The sequence below is a fragment of the Lagopus muta genome, chromosome 1, assembly GCF_023343835.1.
Source record: "Lagopus muta isolate bLagMut1 chromosome 1, bLagMut1 primary, whole genome shotgun sequence".
Taxonomy (NCBI): domain Eukaryota; kingdom Metazoa; phylum Chordata; class Aves; order Galliformes; family Phasianidae; genus Lagopus; species Lagopus muta.
Window position 1 is genome coordinate 124,045,956 of NC_064433.1, and position 19,508 is coordinate 124,065,463.

At 39.8% G+C, this 19,508-nt stretch overlaps 1 protein-coding gene across 3 annotated transcripts in view; it reads right to left on the reverse strand.

Annotated features, from left to right (window-relative positions):
* The window catches only part of WWC3 (WWC family member 3), a 96,281-nt gene that overhangs the window by 61,881 nt on the left and 14,892 nt on the right, over positions 1-19,508 (reverse strand). The gene's annotated exons all lie outside the window — the stretch shown is intronic.

The following is a 19,508-nucleotide window of genomic DNA, read 5'->3' on the forward strand; positions in this document are numbered from 1 at the left end:
CATTTCCAACTATTAATTATATTCTTTTGGTCCTGACCCATTCAAATTTCTTCCTATCCCCCAAAGCAGAAACGAGGGAAAACAAGCCATTCCAGTTGTCCAGTAGATACACCAGACAATCATTACCAAAATACATGCAACTTCACACAGTAAGCAGAACTATTACATTAACCCACCTTCTAAAATTATCCAAGTACTTTTCAGATTAAAGTGTTTAAAACTGACTGTAGTAGGATATATATATTTATCCTCACTAGTTTTACAACCGCAATGTTTCGATCAGTTTTTTTTCACAACAGCACAAAGATCAAGTATAAAAAAAAAGTTTGATGGGTTCTCAAACATGTATAAACAATGAAGATATGCATAAACCCATGCACCACTATTTTCCGTTACTGACAAATACACAGTACATGTCATGTACTCATGTAAACACAGAAGTGCTGTATTCAAGAAAGATGTTACTATGGGCTGTCATATGCATTCTTTCAGTAATTAATCTAGCAGGCAGGCCAAACAGTGCTGAAATACTTCTGATCTCCCTGGTGTTCAGCCACATATTAAAGATACAGTATACAGCATTTTCTCTTAAACTCTCATGGTTTTGTTCTGAAGACATAATGTTTACAATTTCTCAAAGCAGTCTAGACATCAGTTCCTAAATTACCACTCTATAGACAAGATTTTCTTTGGAACAAGTTATGAGACATGCTTGCCTATTATACAAACACACCCTCACCCTTTATTCCTGCATAAAACCTGCACGTCATACTCCAACCTTTCACACTACAAGAAGTTTAATTCATCGCTCCCCATGGTCCCACCACTACTCCAGCTTCCAGAGCAAGTGTAATGCATTCTTTCTGGAGAAGAACGACCAAAGAAAGTCAATGCAACTGGCCTAACCAGTTCTCATTCCAATATTATAAAGCGTGCATGAACAGTTTAATTAATGGTTTTGAAGGAAACTTTGTAAGAAAAAGGACGTATGAAAAGCTGTCTTTCAGACATGCAGAATATTAACTTGGTGTTGCTCATTTTAAATCACATCCAAAGTTGCTCCAGTTTGGTCTTTCAGACAGAGCATAATATAACACTGATTCACAACTGAGTCACATTCAGGCATATGTAGTTTGAACCTTCACTCAACTGGTCAAAACACACAAAGTTTAAAATAAGAATGAAAAGTTTTTCCCTGTGTTTTGCCCCAATTTAACTAAGTCAAGTGAAAAAACACATTTCTTTTCTGATGAGCACAACTGCAGAATTCCTCTGGCACCAGTTTCCACATTAACTGCTCCTGGCCATTGGATTTACAGCTGAGGTGTAAGTAACAGTCATCCAAGAGGGCCAATTTTGCACATGTCAAAGAGCCGACCACAATTTCAGATTGTTCAGCTATACCTTCACTATCTTCAAAACTTCACCCTTTCCAGAAATAATGATGCTCTTCAGTCACTAGACACTTGTTATTTTGGGACTCAGAAACTCTTCAAAAGCAGATACTGAAATACATAGCAATGCTTCTATCACCAAAATTCTGCAAACTAAGCTGAGTGAGCAACCTTTGAGCACAGTCTTGCTCCTCTCCCCTTCAACTCTGTCCAAATTAAATGTTTTCCTTAAGTAGTAATAGCAGGAGCGTGGTACTTGTATGCAATAAAACAGACATTTCTGAAAACCCAAGTTTTATTAATGCTTTCTGTATCTGTATTACAGACTGCAAAATAAATCTCAAAGGGTGAGCATAATGGTTTCTGATTACAAGGTGTTTATACTCTTCCTTGCCAATTCACGCTGTACCTTTATCCATTACACATACCCAGGAGGCTTCTGTAATGCATTACTGCAGTGTTCTGAATATAGAACAGCCAGAGGAACGTCTTGAATTAGTTCATGGCAGAGAGCGGGTGGGAAGGAAAGCAACATGCAGTGACAAAATACCGTTTTAGATAAATTACAGCAAAACTGTTCTCAGCTCTAACATACTTTGCAAACAGTCTAATTTCAAACCCCCAAACCCCAGGAAAATTCAGCCTTTAAATAATAAAAAAGCACTTCCTGGTTCAAAGAAAAGGTATACTTCAACTCCCAAACCACAGTTCGACTGCTAATACGGGCAGCAACTTTGTTACCAGAAGTTTTGAAAACAGAACTAGATCACTAAATACACAGCTCTTCAGAAAATTCTCAAAGAGCTCCTCAGGCCACCCATGGTACAAAGAGGGGCCTGACTGCTTGAGATCTTTAGGTCTGACTGAGCACAATCTCCAAAAATTTTGCAGAAATCAAACGTGTAACAGATAAACAGAACGTGCTTTTGCAAGATCTTGACCAGAAAATCAAAAAGTAGAAACTCCACAGCATACCCACTGCCATCTCTCAGACAATACGTAGGTGCTCAAACTGTAATTCCTCAGTGAATAGAAGAGAAGGCTTGGGGTGACCTCATTGCAATTTTCCAGTACCTAAAGGGAGCCTACAAACAGGAGGGAAGTCAATTCTTTATGTGGGTAGATAATGGTAGGGCAATAGGAAATGGTTTTAAGTTGAAGGAGGGAAGATAACAGGGGAAAGTTCTTTACCAAGAGAGTGGTGGGGTTCTGGGATAGGCTGCCCAGAGAGGCTGTGGATGTCCCATCCCCGGAGGTGTTCAAGGCCAGGTTGGATGGGCAGCCTGGTCTAGTATTAAAATGGGGAAGTTGGCAGCCCTGCCTGTGGTGGGGGGGGGTTGGAGCTTGATGATCCTTGAGGTCCCTTCCAACCCAAGCCATTCTATGCTTCTATGACTCTGTGCTTAAATGACACCCAGGGTACCCTTGTCTTCTAAGCTTGGGCCAAGTCTTAGAGGAAAATATCAACCCTAAAGGCTACAATTCATAGGTTTTGAAAATGTACCAGCAAATTCTCAATCAAATCAATCATTTGTATGGAATGAATGGAAGGAGAGAAGAACTGTCAACAGGGCTTTGGCTTTACTTTTGATTTTGGACAGGTCCAAAGCCATAAACATCTATCAAAATTTGACACTGCTCAACAAATAAGAGGAGAAACAGCCTCTTAAGGCCAATCTCAATTTGAAGAGCAACTGCTTGGGATATATTTTTTTTTTGCCCAATAAAACCCATGTTATAGGCTAGAAAACTGTATCAATCCATACCACAGATCTGAAAAATAAAATGCAATTTGTAAATAAGTAACAGTATAACTAGAAAGAATTAGCCATTCTGACAAACCTAGCAACAGTTTATCCAAAGTAAAGAATTACATCTATTACTGAAGAGCTACAAGACAAGAAAGAGGTGGTAAGAAATCATGTGCATGCTTAAAGACCTTCTGCCACAGTTTTTTTTTTTTAACCTGCTTCCAAATATGCCTTTGATTACACTCCTTGTTATAAATTTCAGCTAATCCTCTTGCCTTGCACCGTAGCTTGTACCTCCCCCAATGTAAGAGGCAAAAAAAGAAATCAAGAATCTGAAAAAGAGCAGAAGGCTGTTTTGTTGTTCCACAGTTCGGAGCAAGGAGGGCAAGAGTGGCTGTTTGCCTTCAGAAGTTAGCCTCCTGTTCTGAAGGGTACCCCGAGGCCTGAGGACTTCTCTGGAAAAGGAAGCCCTGAGGCCACCCGTACCCTGCGCGGAGGCTCTCCAGAAAGGCCTCTGACAACTGAGTACACGCACATAACGCATATATCCTGCTGGTGCCAAGGCCCGGCACTGTCACAATAGCTCAAAACCAGAGCCATCTACCAGGTGACATCCCCACAGCCTGAGGCAGGTGTCACCATGAATGCTGAATGCCTCTCTCTGAGCTCTCACTGTCAACCCTACACAATGGATTAAGTGACATCTCCAGATCATAAGAATAAGCTGGATTTCAAAACAAGGTTGGGCGATTGCACGCTGCTTAGTCAAAAGCACGATGAAATTTGACCAAACGTTATGTATAGAAAAAAATTCCTTGCAACGTTCTTAATCCGAATGACATATATCTTCATTTTACCACTTTAACCAATCTCACATTGAGAATAAAGTAACTTTCTGAACATGTGCTTGACACATAATTAAAATAAATCCACAGTACAGAAGGCCAAATGGAAACTTGCACAAATGAGATTCTGTGCTTGGAACAAAGACTTGAGGAAGGTAACTTGTACTCAAAAGCCATTGCTGGGACATACTTCCCCTAGGAATAAAACTACCCTACAGCAAGGAAATAATAACACTAATTCTTCTAAAGGTCACTTCAAACTCAGTCGTTTTAGGACTGCACTGTATTTTGCATAATTTCGATTCTTTTTTAAAGCAATAAGCACATCAGAAGAGTGCTACTAGCATCAAATCAGTATATTTGACTCAAAGTTTTATAAAGTAACATAAGCAAAAGCATACATTAACTTACAAAATAAGGCACAGAATAGAATTAGTCATCTACAATAACGAATCAACATTTTAATGCAAGGATAAAAAAATAGATAACTAAAAGATAACATTTCTATTTTAATGAAAACAGCAGTTAACTGCCTTTAACACGCTCTATTACAAACCTGAACAACCTATGCTGAGACAGCTGACGAGCATCTCACTCACCAACACCTGACCATTGCCTCCCAGGCCCAAGCCATGGTTTGCCAGTGTTTACAATCATGGGAAATGCTGGCAACAGATCCCTCAAACCCCAGCCTGGGATTTACAATGCTGCAGGAGTTGGCTACAAACAGATCTAACATCCGTCCAACAGGATGACATGGATGGTGACCTCATAAGCCATCTTAGCCCTCATTTAGGGCCTTGTTGCTGATCTTAGCCCTCCATTGAGGTCCTTGTTTTACAGTTACCTAGGCTTACGTGGAACAGCATCACAGGATCAAGAAGTGGAACACAAGCAAACATAGACACTGCCTCTCAAACACAACCTGCAGGAGAAAGTTATTACTACCATACACCCATGAATGACAGTAAGTACAAAACAAGAGGATTCACTGCAAAGACCAGGTTCTGTGGTCAGGACCTCACTGTTACCAGCACTGGTTGTTTTCATAGCACGTAATGCAGAAGTACAGCAAGAGAAGTAAGTGGTAGACAGCTATCTCTCTCATTTTCCCTCTCCACATTTTTTTTTTTTAAAATCTCATTAACACTTTTCCATTATATACCAAATGTGCTTTCTGCCACATATAATCCAAAATAGAGGAGGTGACCAGAAATACTCCAAGATAAGTTACACATTTGTTTTTTAGTAAGCTTACATCTGGTTATTTCAGACACCTACAATAAACTTAACCAAGGACCACTTCTATTCTACCTTCTGTTCAACATTACAGAAACAGTAAGCAATTACTAACAAGCAACAACAATACACTTATTTTTCTCCTTTATCATACTTCCAAAAATCAAAGCAGCTAAGAGATACTGGGTCACTCTGTTGAAATACAAAAGAGTATGTACATGACTTCCAGTTATAGGTCTCATAAAACTTATCTGGCTGTTCTGTAACTGCTGAAATATGCCATACAGCCAAGTTTTCCAAGCAGCTATACGTTTCCAAACAGTAGCTACGACCAAATTCAGGACACAAATATTATGGTAGATTCTTGCTGAAAATACACCAGTATTTCATAAAGACAAGCAAAGTTCTTCAGAAACCACAGCTGGGTTAAAAGTCAGTTTTTTTATGAAAACTGCTTTTGTTTCTATTATTTATTGTCTCTACAGAGGCTGAGCAAGAAAAAAAAAAAAGGGGGCAGATGGGTTAAGTAAGGCAGTCCATGAGCACTTTAAAACATGTTTTGTTTGGGTATGCACGGACAGGCTGAAGTTATGGGGAACAAAGCAGCTGGCCAGAATCTAAGATCAGCAACAAGACATAGGCTGCAGCTGGAGGGCTGAAGCCTGGGCAGCAGGTGACCTGATATCTTGAAACAGAAAACAGTCAGAAGGAAAAAGAAGGCTAGTAAGAGGCCTGCAGACACTGAAAAAAAGAGAGATGAGAATCAAAAGCCTAAATTGAAGGATGAGAAAAATAGGGAATTTTACCAGAAATTTAGGAATCTGGGAACCTAACTGTTTAAGAATAACCAGGACAATAGATCTTGAAATGTGCTTCTGTGAAAATGCACTTATGAGCATATGTGTATATAACTGTGGTAGTGTAACCTGGCACCAGCTCATCATCACACAGCCATTCGCCCAATCTCCCAGGAGACAAGAACTGGAAAGAAAGTAGAATTCATGGGTATGTTCCCATTGCTCACCAGCAACCAAACATCAGTGTGCTATTAACGCTGCTTTTAGAGGTCGTTTCCAACTTTAATGATTCTATCTCTAGAGGAACACAAAAGCAAAACCAGAAGGTCTTCACAGCTGCTGTCCCATCTACTACATTCTCTCACTAACCTCAAGCATCCTATATCCAGAAAGATTAAGACAGTGTTTGCTGACAAGCTTGTTACCTTAAATCTGACCTTGCTAGACTACATTGTTCATCAAAACTTTGAAGTGAGATTTTTCTGACAGCCACTGGTAATTCAGGCTTCCATACATTTGCTGCAGTTCTCTTTGCCCTCCTGAAAGCCTTCTGCCCTCTTCACCTCTTCATTTATCTTTCCCTAGCAACTAGTCAGCCTGGGAATAAATATGCAATATCTATTTACTAATTTACACCACATACCATTACGTACCATTCCTGTGGCAGAGATAAGGCTTAACGTAAACATTCTTTGATAAAAAACAGCACTGAAAATCATTTCTGTGAATAGACTATAGCTTTAGTCGATTCTCAGCAAAACTGAGGTTACCTGTTAATCTTCAGTCTGAAACCAAGAAGTAGTTGCAGATGCACAGAGGTTAACAGTGGAACCTTGGGATACATGCACAATTACAGTCTGCTGAGGTCTACAGCTCCTTATTATCAAAGAAAACTCTTTTCACACACTGAGAACGCTCATCATGCTAGAAAACAGGTCAACTAACACGATGCTGATGGTATTTTATACTTCTGCAGACTGAGAGAAGAATACACTACAGCCAAACTATACTTACTAGTGTTCCCAAGAGGTAAATTTAAATTTAATGATATTAAAACCAGACATCTGCCATGACTATACGCACAAACAAGCTCAGCACTCCTAAGAAAAAGTATTAAGTTATTTGATGTCTTAAAATATTTTAAGCACCAATCCTCCAAAAACCTGCTATCCTTAGAGCATATTCAATTGAGCTTTATTGAAATTAATTTCTTGAAACTATTTCCAGCAATAATTATTACTCAATTATACCTAAAAAAAATACAATCCACATTTTAAAAGTCACCAAAAACAGTTTCTAGAGAAATAAAGCAGAAAGCGACTAACAATGGGAGGAAAAAGTAAATGCAACTGAACTAAGTATAAAACAATGGTTGGAAAAAATATATATTCAAGAGACCATTCTTTTCAAGTCTCAGAACAAAGTGATGTGTAGATAAGTGCCAAAAGACTCGGCATACCATGACTTCACATACATCCTATTAAAAACAAATTGCGAGGTGAAACAGCAAACAAATGTCTCACACTCAGAAAACTCTATACGGTCAGCTAATATTAGAAATTCAAGATTTTCTCATTTGAACTTTTGAGAACAGCTTCACTCATTCTCCATCCTCCTCAAAAACCATGCTATACATATCCTACAAGTTTCCTAAAAGTACCATATATGGCATTTCTCAAACTCCTTCAATTACCACATTCCTCTAAGTTTTATAGGTTCCAGCACCGTTTCTGCTAATGTCTTTTAACATGCAATTCCACACACTCACTGCCTGCAGAGCAGAGGAGTGTTGACTGCAGTGTCCCCAGAGCACACAGCCTGGGCCCATGCCCCCTCTCTGCAGGGCACCCACTGCCCATCAGAGGGGCATCCCACGATGTTCCAGCAGGCCCTGTCTAGATCACAAGACAGGCTTTCCAGTCTGCTGCTTCAGTTGTTGAACTCTATTAACAAAGCAATAGTTGATGCAGGAGTGAGTGAGGGCAACCAACATGACACACACACACAATCCCAGACTGCCATTTCAGTAGTTCTCCTCAAGATTTAGTAAGTTTGACATAACTCCAAGCAAACTGAGTGGAAATAGGTTGACATAAACCTTGATGCTTTTGGTTTCAGTCTCAATTTCTTGCAACATATGGCAGTCACCTCATTATTTAACTTTGGTTTTGTTTGTTTTTTTGTTTTTGTTTTTTTTGCTCCTCCAGAAGGTGGAGACCCTTGGTCAAGCAGATATGGGCACGTGCTTCAGCTGCCTAGAGGTGGTGATGGACAGGTCATTAGTGAATATTCCGTATGTTAACACACACATAAGAAACCTCAATTCAACTGCTTAAATAAAAGCTCCAGTAAACTATATTTTAACTGTTGTTATGAAAACAGTTAGTGGTTACCTTTAAGACACTAAAGGTGGCCTGGAGATAAACTCATGAAGGAAAAATGTGCTTAAAATGCCATGATGTTCCAAATTTATCAGCAGATCTAAAAAACACTGCATTGCCCTAAAATCATTGCTCTTTTATACCACTGGAGCAATTTTTTCTAAAAAATAAAGTAAAATAAAATAAAATAAAATAAAAATAATTACTTCTTTAAAGCCCTGCAACTGTCTTAGGAAAAAAAAAAAAAGAAAGCAATGTTTCTGCAGGGTTTGCAGCTTGGCTACATTTCTTCTCACTGCTCCCTGTTTCTCTTGACATTAAAGTTACATACCTAGCTGTCAAACTACTTGTACTTTACATGTTGGTCCACACACTTTCTAAGCTTTTTTATTCTCAAGGTTATCAACCTTCAGTTACAAATACAAATACAGGCAAGATACAAATACATAATGTTCATACACACAACAAGGTGTGGCAGGGGGAAGGGTATGCCTAAAATTCTTAACATCTGTTGAATTCTTACGGCCTGTTTACAACTGCTTTCACACTCCAGATTGCCACCCCCAACCACCAACGAGCATTTTCCCAGCTTCTAGGAAAACTTAACTAAAAATTGGGAAAACAGTGGCCATCTCAACAATATTGCAGTTTTCCAAATATACCCATCTCCCACAGACCTCCTTAATTTCCAACATGCAAACTAATGCTGTGCATTCTGCAATCAATTCAGTGACTCAGTAATACATTCTCAAAAAAGATAGTTATGCAGATTTATGTTCACGTGAAAGTTTTCAAGAGATTGAAGCCATGAAGATTGATGTCACTGTTTCTATGGTTGCCAGTAGTTACACAATGAATTGCATTTAAATTTCAAGCTAGATCTTCAAAGTAAGTAATATGAGGAAGTACTCATAAAATACAGAAATAATGTAATTTTTATGAACAATAGTAGGACAATAAGAAAAACAAAACAAAAAAAAAAACAAAAAAAAAAACAAGACAATCTGCTCAAACTCCAAATTAATAATATTTAGAAATACTAGGAAAATATTATTTTTCAGTACAAGATGCTAAATCAAAAATTAAATCAATACATCGTGTATTTTTAGAGTATAAAGTTCCAAAAAACTGGAAAAGAAAAAGAAAAATCAATCAACAAGAAATTACAATTACACTAGACAGCACATGTTCCTACATCTACGCTGATGTTAAATTTGTACATAAGTGAACATCCACATGTAGCAACTACCTCTTCACCAAAACAGCAGTGGAAATTAAATATAAAGAGTAACATGCTGATGAGACTTCAACGGTAGATGGCCTCCTCTTCTTCCTCTCCATCTCTCATGACTGAGAAAGTTAAAAATAGAGGCTTCCGTTTCCGTAGATTATTTCACTCTAAACCTTTCTAGAGCACTGAAATTAGCTACTTTGCCAGCTTCCTACATTTGTGTTGGAAAAGGAGTGTTAAAAACATGCTTCCATTTGCAGCAACTCAGGAAATCAACTTCTGTGGTTTGCTTTGTTTGTTATTGTTTGCATATGACAAATCCCTCCAGAAGGTATGGGTGCCTCTTAGAAAGTGTCCTTTGGATACTGCTCACTCAGAGGTGCCTTGCACTGCAGAGTAACATATTGTGGGGGTAATCTTGCTTACGCTTCAATATTTAAGTGTTCCTCTGCACTTAACAGAGACATTTTGGGAGCATAGCTTTCAATTCCCCATCCAAAAGGAGCTCCAGGAAAACCTATCTTCCCTGAGGAAGAGAGAAAGAGTCACAGAAAGCCAGCTACAGACCCCTTCTTCCATGGCCCTCAGCCTTCAAAGAAGTCAGAAGCCATGGGAAGCCTCTGACTTTCATTGTCACAGCACAGTGTGGTCCCAGCTGGCCAGGTCTGTATTTCAAGGTCAGAAAGAACCACTGTCATCAACTAATTGACCTTCTGCATAACACTGGCCACAAAACTCTAGCTGGTAATTCTTGCATCTAGCCCAACATCTTGTGGTTGACCTAGAGCATATTTTCCATATTGGTTAAGAGCGGTGTTAGTTTACATTGAAAAAGATATACATTGCAGAATAAGTATCTGAACTGTTCAAATGCAAGTATTGCATAAAAATAAAAAAATAATAAATAAAAAAAAAAGCAGGAACCCAAATACTGGTCCTGGCGTATAAGGTTGTATCATCTACTTCACCCTAATGTAGTGCCAATCATCCATTTGGAAGCCTGGTGTGCTTTGTAAAGCATTACCTCATTAGGAAATTTTTTGATTGCTTTTTATTTTGCTAGACTGAAATTGTTCTCACTGAAGTTCTCTCTCCCGCAGGGCATGTCTCATTCTCATCTCTGGTGAGGAGTTTCAGTTGGAACAGCTCAGCCACTTGAAAGAATAAAAAAAGGAAAAAAGCTGTCCCTTCTCACCTCCACACTAGGATTCCTGCAGATGCTCACAGACAATTTCCACTACAAATACTGAGTCCTGACTTTTTCAGAATTCCTACTACCCCTGTGGAAAAGAGTTCAAGCTTGGCCAAGGCACAGGAGAGTGGAAGGGTGAGAATGTATTCTTGCACATGCTCAGAGTAATTTTCTGAAGTACAAAAGCTCTGTTCTTTGTAGATTTAGATTCCACAGAACACGGACTGGCTCCTCCAGACCTCTCCCAGCTCCCACCCGCCAGGATATCACAGAGCATGCTCCAGCTGCACAGAGCTGCAAAACATTTCCAGCACACCCTTATTTGTCACTCTGTGCCCAGAACTGCTGAATTCCTGGAGTGGAAACTTTCTTCATATTCCTTCTCCACTCTCAGTGTGATCCATTCAGTACCTGAACAACACAGGCAAACAGAAATAAGCAGGTACACCCTGACACAGAAGGATGAGATGTGCGGGAAGAAGAGGAGGTGGCCAGAGGAGAAAGCCAAAAGTGGTGCAAGGAGGTACGGACAGAGAAATAGGAGAGGCAAAGGGAGGGACTAGCAGCATAGCTGGAGAAGAGAATGGTTGCAAACAGTGTGAACAGAATACAGTTTCAACACAGGACTAGTCCATGACGGCTGCAGCTCCTCACAGGGAGCGGAGGGGCAGCGCTGAGCTCTGCTCTGTGTGACAGCAACAGGGCCCGAGGGAACGGCGTGGAGCTGCGTCAGGGGAGGGCAGCTGGGGGTCAGGGAAAGGGGCTGCAGTACAGCGCGGTGGGCGGGGAACGGGATGCACAGCGCTGTGGGCACGGCCCCAGTGCCGGAGTGCAAGGAGCGACTGGACAGTGCTCTCAGATACAGGGTTTGATTTTGGGGTGGTTCTGTGTGGAGTCAAGGGTTGGATGAGATGATCCCTGCAGGTCTCTTCCAACTTGGGATATTCTATGATTCACTGCTACTTTGTGTAGAGACAATGTGGAGGAAAAGGGAGGCAATCAACACCTCCTCATATTGGTAAGAAACCATTAATCAAGTTTTTGTATTACTGCGAGGCTCCTTATGGGGAAAAAAAGTCAACACAACAGAATGCAACCAAGTAAATAAAAGCAGACTTGCAACAATCACAGACCTTAATGCTGGCATTTTAGGATGCATCTGCGTTTGACTATACAACTGTAATACAAATGAAAAGAACTTACACATATCATAAAAGCATCTCAATTAGGAAAAGTTCATTTAGGTACTGGGATACGTGCCTTAGATAGGTTTCTAAATTTCAGGGAAAGAACAAAGTTTTGTTCTTGGTGACAGTCAAGCTTGCAACTGCATATAAAAAAGCAAAACCCAAAATGCATTTCTAAACACCCACCGCCAAACAACAGTAATAACTCCCAGTACCAGTGATCCACAATATGAACACTTCTGTCATTGTTTGTGAATGTCAGGATGCAACACAGGAATTTGATACTGATGTTTTGGAAATGCCAAATTAATCCATTTATTTGTTAAGATTTGTTTAAAAACACCACCACCACCCTGGGAGCTACTGGTGGAATAATCAGATATTCAAAAGGAAATTAACTACTAAAATGATTGACAAACAACCCTTAAAAGAAAGGTGTGCAAAGGGAGACAGCTACCGTAGTTTGAGACCTATCCTCAACAATATGCTTCCAAAAACAATTTTTCATAGTGACTGCAATTAAAATTTCCGGCCAGCTTCTCTTCTTTTTTTCCAAATAAAACCAAGTCTAACTTTAATGCAGATAACACTCACATGCAACACCAAGAAAAAACAAAACAAGTGTATAGATATCAGAGATGCAGATTCAGTGAACTTCGGGAGAAACAGAGGAAGGAGAAAAACATTCATATTTCCAAGAAGCCTGTCTGGTACACAGCAAAAAGCAAGTTGGACAGATGGATTTGGAACAGCAGTGAAGGTTTAGATCAGACATATTAGAAACCTAAACTCTTCCCAGTGCTGCTAGAAGGGACATGATGCTTGCTTTGTTTGAAAATAAAGAAAATTACCGATCCCACAGGGATGATATGTAGCCTTATCAAAGAAAATGTTCCCTGCATTTCACAGCTCTTTGTTGTTAATAGCAGAGGAAGCATGTGAACTTCAAGTTTCTTTAACTGCCACCTAACTACTTTCTTCAAAATTACTTGTGGGAAAGCTCTAACCATCAAAGACTCTCAGGCTTTGAAGTGAGGATGGTACATGGAACTGTCCTGAATTTCAGAGCTGACCAGCAAAATCCGAGGCAGGTGGCAGACTTTTCCCAACAACTCCACCCATTTCTCATTACTGAAAGATGTAGTGATTCAATGTCCAAGTAGCCTGAAAGAGAAAATTCACAGATTTCAGAAGCACTGGAAGCCTGCTTGCTTAGCTGAGTTAAGCAATGCTTCAGGAGGTCCAGTAATAGGAGGGCATGAAGCAGACTAAACCACGATTTCCATTCCAGACAGCAGATGCCAATGTGTGTCGAAAACTTTGTGACTAAAGTCCGTTTAAGGGATCAGGACTTCAAAAATTTACCACCAGCTACTCAAAAGCTATTAGGAAACCTGTGTGAACTGAAAGGGAAACAGCAGAGCATGGGGAAGGCAGGGGATCGTGCAAGCAGGACAGGAAATTCCAGGGAAAATGTGGTAATGACTCTTGTGTAGTTATTCTGCTCCACACTTTTTCCTGTTGTATCATTTTCTAAAAATCTTTTACTATTACCTGTTAGGCAAGAAGGCAGCTGGGGGGAGAGGGGGGAACAAACAAACAAACAAACAGAAAATACAATCAAACCTTTCTGCTTGCGCCAAAGCCAAATAACTAATTTGAAGAAAAGATTTTCTCACCATTCCCCAGTCTGAAACTGTTGCCAGAAAAACCTATCTTCTCTGCCATGACCCTTTGTCTTCCTTTCACATGCCTTACCTAACTGTAAGTGAGCTCAGGTGTTTACACACATCACACTCAGCTCTTCCAGAGTTAAATCCACATGATTCTTATTTGTACAATTTGGATTTTCCAGTTCCTTACTGCCCCAGCAATACAAAAGGGAATTATTGAAGATGGCAGTTGTCAGAAGAGCAAAGGTACTTCTTTAGTCCTTCCTTTCCTTCTTCCTCATCATAGTTGAAAGATCCTGAATTTTTAAACATCACAGAGATTTTAAAAACCAACATGATAACTTTGCCCTCAAACTCTAGCTAGAGTACAATGAAGATACCACTGATTAAATAAACTGTTTTGTTTTCTATTGAATTAAATCTATTTTGCCTCCTTTCTCCATAAGGAACTACCACTACTGCAGTTTCATCTAGATTTATTTCCCTTATAGCCGTCATCAAAAGAGCAAACAATTATAAAACTAACAAGGTATTTTTAATCACCAGGCTGAAAAAGTCTAGACTTCCCCCCTTCCCTTTGGCCATATATTGAGCAATGCATCTTATTACTAATGCAGACCATTAGCCTTTCCAATTCCTGCAAAAGTTAGTTTTCTGCAGATGATTAATTTTCCCAGGCTCCTTGCAAAAGGAGCAGCGCTGATTAAAACACCAAGTTAAAAAAATCAGTCAAGACTTAAGTGAAACACTCATCTTCATCCTACTTAGGGGAAAATAAAAAAAGAAAAAAAAAAAAAAACACTGAAAGCAACCACAGCCAAACACCAAACTCCTCAGAACAGATTAATGAAAAAAAAAAATCCATATATCCTGTAGTACAAAATGCAAGGCACCATAGGGCTGCTTAGGACATCTCTAAAACATGCTGCTTTGCAAGGTGGCACCACAGTGGTGCGAAGGGCAGGCATCTGTGGACGCAAGCACATTTCTGACTGAATAATATGTACTTCTCCAAATTCCAGAAAATGTACAAAAGGGGAACTATCCCACACTTACTTTTTCCCAGAAAATGAACACTGACAGAGCAATGGACAGGATGCCCTTGTTGCTGCCATAATACAAATCCAGAATTCTTAAAAGGATAAGACGCAATGTGGTGACAGCTGAGCCAGAACTATTTCACAATGTAACATTTTATGTGATCCAAGAACAGTATGAAAGTAAACAAAAATATTTAAAGAGCTCTCGCATATAGACTAATTGCTTTTGAAAGGAAAACAAATTACACAAATGCTGTTTTCAATAGTAGTTTGTCTAAGACGTTACTGAATTCAATAGCTCCTAAGATAGGATGACAGTAAGCATGGTCAAGTTCTTCTGGCGTCTTTAAACATCCATCAGAATTTCAATGTTGAGAAGAGAAAAAAATCATTGTTTTCAGAGCTACAACATTAACTCTCCTTTTATTTCTTACTTTCTTTAGAAGTAGCCATCAAAATACATTCACGTTAGGAAACTATTTATCCCCATGTCTGAGGGCTGCTCCAAAAGTAATGCCTCCTATTCTATTACGCCAGCTCACAATGTTGGAGGTACAGTCGTAGACACTGCACACCAGTATCTCATTGTATGTTGTTGCCATGTGACAGATGGCAGCAGAGGGGCAATCTGACCCAATGGCGTCTGACATGGAAGCAGAGGTGTGTCAATGAATTACTCCATCCACGTGGATAAAAATGGCACCCACTGACATTCATCAATGCTTGCTGAACATTTCTGGAGACCAAAAATAGACGTATGCACAGTGATGGGTGGGTGGGTGGTGCATTCCAGCAGTGGTGACAGTGACAGTGGGTCATCTCTGCTGGAGCAGACTGTCACAAGTGCAACACGCAGGTTCGTCTTCATTGCTGGTGAAAATGCACAGCCAATGGTGATGACTATGTTGAAAAACAGTGTTTTGTAGCTGAGAATTTGCATCTGCTCATTGGTTACTGTGTTCTTTGTATTTGCCGTTGAGGAGTAATTTTTGATCATTTCTAAATATTGGTTTTTCTACTGCATGCTGTCAATAGTCACACTCATCTTTCTCACCTCCAAAAGTTGTCTGATACCCTTATGGCTACAGCTTTCCCCGGGCAAAATCCCCATAAGCTAAGCTGCTGAACCACCAATGGTTCAGAACAGAGAACACTTAATACTCACCCCAACCAACATACTAAAAAACATGCAACTCAAACTGCACAGCTAAAAAATACAAAGTGCATATACAGAAAATGCAAGACATCTCTGTTTATCATATAGTGCTTGGCAATTATAGCATAAATTTGGTAAGGTCAAAGAACTCCCAACAATTTCTAATGCTCCTTTAAAAACTGTGTTTGGTAGCAAGTTGGAAAGGAGGGAAAAGGAAAAAAAAACCACACAATTCTATCCAAAAATTAAGCTTGCTCATTCCTAACCTTCTTCCTGATGTCATCAGCAAAACTTCATTTCAAATAACTAAGCAAAGTAATAGTTAATAAATAAATAATAAAAAATAAAATAAAAATTCAGAAGCTGAGGCCTTCCATCTTTGAAAGGCTATAACTGAGTGCCAAAGTGTCAATGATCTTAAAAAGTGATTTATAAGTTTGCAAACAAAGCCAAAAACAAGATGTGAATCTGTACATTCCTCTTGTTTTAACTGTGTTCATACAATCACATTATTCATTTACAACCTGAATGCCACCGTGAGGTAGAATCATAGAATCACTTGAGTTGGAAAGGGATCCTTAACGGCCATCGAGTCCAATTCCCCTGAAATGAACAGGAACACCCACAGCTTGATCAGGGTGCTCAGAGCCCTGAGGTAAGGAATACAGTCAGTAGGGCCCATGCTAAAAACTTCTTGGGGAGTTCAGAAGTAACATTACACAAAAAGCCTGTGGCAGACCTTTTTTTTGTGACTACCTCCCAAACCCCAGTCAATACCACTGAACCCACTCTCTCTGTGGCTGGGCAGGCACAATTACAACAGTGAAATGACATTTTGGGATTGGTGTTTCACAACAGCCGTGAGAGGAGATCAGAAAAGGCACCACCACTCGTACAGCTGAGAAGGCAATGAGCCTAACGCAGGGTTTTGGAGGACCAGGAAGAAAACTTCAAAGGCCTTTTTCTGTACTTCTACAAAGTATTTTAAAAGAGTAACTTAATCGTCCACTGCAGAGATTCAATTTATCCTTCCAAGTCTGTATCCTGACAGGATAGTATCACAAACCTTCCTGAAGTTATGGCTTCTCTTAACAGCAGTTTATTATATACAAAACACTGTACTACTGCTGATCAAGAGATAAGAAAATTATGAAAGCATCTGTAATGAATCCATGGTGATAAATACTATACTAGTATACGTTTAATGTTCATAAACACGAGACAGGACTAGCGTCCCGACTTACACAAAAGAAAGCAAAGGTAGCTGATCTCTAAAGAAAGTAATATTCTGGCAAAGGTACTGTAAATCCACGCACACTGTGTTACAGGTAGACACTTTAGAATTTGTCTAAGTAGGATGTTTTGGGCAGATCCGAATCAGCTCAGTCCCCACTTGGATGCACACAGTCTCCAGCTACCTTAGTGTGGCACTGCACTTCATCTAACAGAACCTCCCTTCCCTGAGCTTGTTAGCTCAGGTTCAGAGATGCATTAACCACAGCTACCTGGCTCCCAACCAGCTCAAAGCACGAGCCGAATTTGCAACATAGCATTTAAACACAACTGAGAGCGTCTCATAATGAAATTGCTTACTCACCTTATTCATCTCACTTACTTCATCTAGTGGAATAAACTACTCACCCATATTGCTACACGAAGAGCATTCACATGAAGGATCTAGGGCACTGCTTATTCAGACCCAAGCTCACTGAACTCCAGCTTTTCCAGGCAGAAAAATTCATGCTCAATGACGGCCAAAACCAAAACAGTCTTTGCTGACAGCAAAACCGATGTCATTCTCTGTATTTGAGAGCATTTCAGACCATACACCTTTGATCCACAGGGACAAACACGGGCTGCTGTCACTTCCAGCAGGTTCATTAACAGCAGGTATTTTACCAGCAAATCTGCTGCAGGACTCTGGATCTCTTCTAACCCAAGGTTGCCTTGCTTGCTCACACCTGAGGGAAGCCAGACCAAAAAGTCTGGCAGCACAGCACAGATCATACAGCCAAGCAGTTACACGGTAAGCTTACATTTGTCCTTTCTTTGATAACACAATCACATGAACACACACTCCACAGAATGGTGACAGCCAAGCTTATACCATAAGATGTGGCACACTGTAATTTCAAAATGTATTTATGCTAATTAATTATAGCTCTTTTTATCAAGAAAAAGGCAGAAATGTTTGGTTTTAAGACTTGGCTTTTGTTTCAATTAATTGGCTACCAAACGCTAGCAGGCAGAGACATTATATATATGTGTGCGTATACATATATATATATATATATATATACACACACACGTACACACATCAAGATCTTGAAGTCCAGTTTCTTACCAAAATATGGATATGCTTTTTTTTTTTTTTTTTTTTGGTAATAGTACTGTTAGAAGTCTACTTGGCTTTTACTCCTTCAATCAACTTCAAACTTTGCCGAAAGCCCCCAAGCAATTTGAACACTTATGGAGCCTGGAGCACACAGGGGGCCCAGCAGAGAGAGAAGCTAATGCTCACACCTCCTCAGGTATCAGAAAAACCAGTAGGGAGCAAGTGGATGCAAATACCCCAGATGCAAGGCAAAAAGCATCCAGCAGAACATTCACCTTCCCAGATGCTGAAGTCAATCAGCTGTAAGACACAAATCCACAGGAAACCAGGCTTTGTTAGTTCCGGGACTCAAGGAAATACCTGATTTATATAAATGGTGACATTTTCCATATTCACTACAAGCTTCTTTAGCACAGAAAGTTTGGTATCCTGCAAGGCATCTCCCTGCCCTACCCTAGACATTCACGTGCAAACTACCCAAATATTTTCCCTCCCAAAAGTTATTTTCTTTAAAAATACATTAAATATTTCCTTAAAAAATCCACAGCTAGTCCTATTTATGTGACTGTTTGCTGGGTGGAACAAAGTTAGATGCTAAGCTGGAAATACCATAACAGCTGAGTATTTTAACTGGCAACACCCTTGTAATGACATGCCTGTGTGTCATATCAGCTACAGACACCACAACTTCACAAATCTGACATCTCCCAGCTTGAAAATTAATTTAGCGTGTTTATTGGAATTTTACATGCACATTTGCACAGACATTCTTGCACAGAAAATACCTAAGAGCACTGCATCAATTGCACATTCTGGAGTCTGATGCTCTGCAGCCCCTTTAAGACCAGTTGGTGCACCATCCCTCCAGAACTGCACAAAATTCTTATGCTGTGCCACACCACAATTCACGCTATGGTAGTTCTTTTGTAAACTAAAAATCTGAAGGGGGGTCGTGCTTTGTTTTTAAAAGAGATTTGATCTCTTTCCAGATAAAAATCAACAGCGGTATTACCTGTACAGCTCCATCCATACAGGTGTGCAGTTTGCATACATTAGCACTGTTATACAAGGAACTTGTCCCGCATAAATAGAAGCTGTATAAGAAAGCTGCAGTTCCTTCTGAATCAAACACTGTTGGGCTTGGGGGACTTTTTTTTTCTCCCCTAGTTTGAAAGTAAATTTATGATGGTACATGGGAAGATTACGCTACTTCTTTAAAACGGACACCAGATGTACTGAAAAACTACAGGTTCATTCCCATTTTCAGCACTTCCTGACTGTTTTGCT